This window comes from Bubalus kerabau, chromosome X (genome assembly GCF_029407905.1).
Source record: "Bubalus kerabau isolate K-KA32 ecotype Philippines breed swamp buffalo chromosome X, PCC_UOA_SB_1v2, whole genome shotgun sequence".
In the NCBI taxonomy this organism is placed as follows: domain Eukaryota; kingdom Metazoa; phylum Chordata; class Mammalia; order Artiodactyla; family Bovidae; genus Bubalus; species Bubalus kerabau.
The window spans coordinates 156,560,186-156,561,726 of NC_073647.1; the positions used below are offsets into that span (position 1 = coordinate 156,560,186).

General features: G+C 38.2%; 1 pseudogene; it reads right to left on the reverse strand.

Annotated features, from left to right (window-relative positions):
- Positions 1-599: 599 nt before the first annotated feature.
- LOC129640240 (ubiquitin-conjugating enzyme E2 N-like) lies at positions 600-1,054 on the reverse strand (annotated as a pseudogene).
- Positions 1,055-1,541: the final 487 nt, after the last annotated feature.

A 1,541-nucleotide genomic window follows, 5' to 3' on the forward strand; every position in this document is an offset into this window, starting at 1 on the left:
AAAAGCCATCCAAAATGGTTACAAGCTTTTTCTTGAAGAGGATTCTACACTTGACAGCAGAGTAAGGGCTGTGATGTTTGTTTAATGTTCCCATTTTGATTGAAACAATCAAGTTTGTCTATCTACATCATCTGAATAAAGTTAGATTTGGATAGAGAGCATATATCTAAAGAACTGGTTAGCTGCTTTAATCGGTGCAATTAGATCACCATAAAAGTGGGGAAAGGAGCCCATAAAATTAAAACTACCTTCCCACACAAAAAAATAATAAAAATACCCACACCCCTGCAGCTAACCCTGACAACTTCCTTCATTTCCGGTGCTTTATACTTAAACCATGATGGAGGAAATAAATAAAAGCAGAGTGGGGCCCTTTTAAAAGTTTGTCAACAGTTTTGATGATACTTCTAGCCTCTGCTGATGTTTCACAACAGTGAATCAGGACAAGACATAGATTTGCTAATGTGCATTTAATCACCAAAGGACTGAAGCTTTCTAGGCTTTTGTTCTGCAGTGTTTGTAAGACTGTATTCATTAAATGCAAACAAAAAAGGAGAAAGTCTTAGAACACTTGGTGATTGGGTCAATGTAAATATTATTCATGCCATATTCATGGCATATATAGGCCATGCTCTCTAGCTGTATCTGTGGCTTGGGCTTCATTGGTCTTCCACTGCTCTACTGCATCATTTGCTAATGAATCATCTGGATTGGGAGCATTTAACAAAGCCTGGATAGATGGCAGAACTGTTCAGATCTTCAGTACTAGGGACCACTTATTCAAAATATCTAAACTTACTCTTCCCAACTTGTCTACATTAGGATGATAAATTTTGGTCGTGAAACGTACTTTAGGAGCTACCATTGGGTAGTCTTCTGGAAGGAATAGTTCAAGTTGAAAACTCCCTCCCTCAAAAGCGGAATCCTGAGTACCAGCAACAAGCACGTGAAAATAATGGGCGTTACTCTCATCTAGTTCTGCTTTAATGCCGGAAACTGGTTCTGCCAGCAGACTCTAGGTTTCCTTGATAACCCTGTGGGGCAGCCTAGCCATCTTGTCAGATCCCAAGTTCGGCCTCTGGTCTTGAAGCAGAAGTTTTAAATTTCAATTTATTTTATTTTAATTTATCCAGTTTGTCGGTCTTTTCCTTTATAATTTGTGCTTTTTGCATCTTGTCAAAAAACAAAAATATCCTTTCCAACTCTGGAAATATAAAGATACAGCAGATCCACAATGGATCCTCATTATTTGCAGATTCTGTATTTGCGAATTTACCTAGTCTCTAAAAATCTGTGTGTAACCCAAAAGTAATGTTTATGGTGGTCATATGCAAAGGAGCAATTATTCGGGGTTGTACGTGTTCCCAGCTGTGGTGGGACAAGGTGATGGTCTGCCTTCTTGCATCTCTCTCATACTATAAACAAGTCACCTCTCTGAGGTGTATTTAGTGCTGGCTTTTTATAAATTTGTGTGCTTTTTTTTTGTTGGTTATCTTGCTATTTAAAATAGCCCCAAATATAGTGCTGAAGTGCTATCTAAA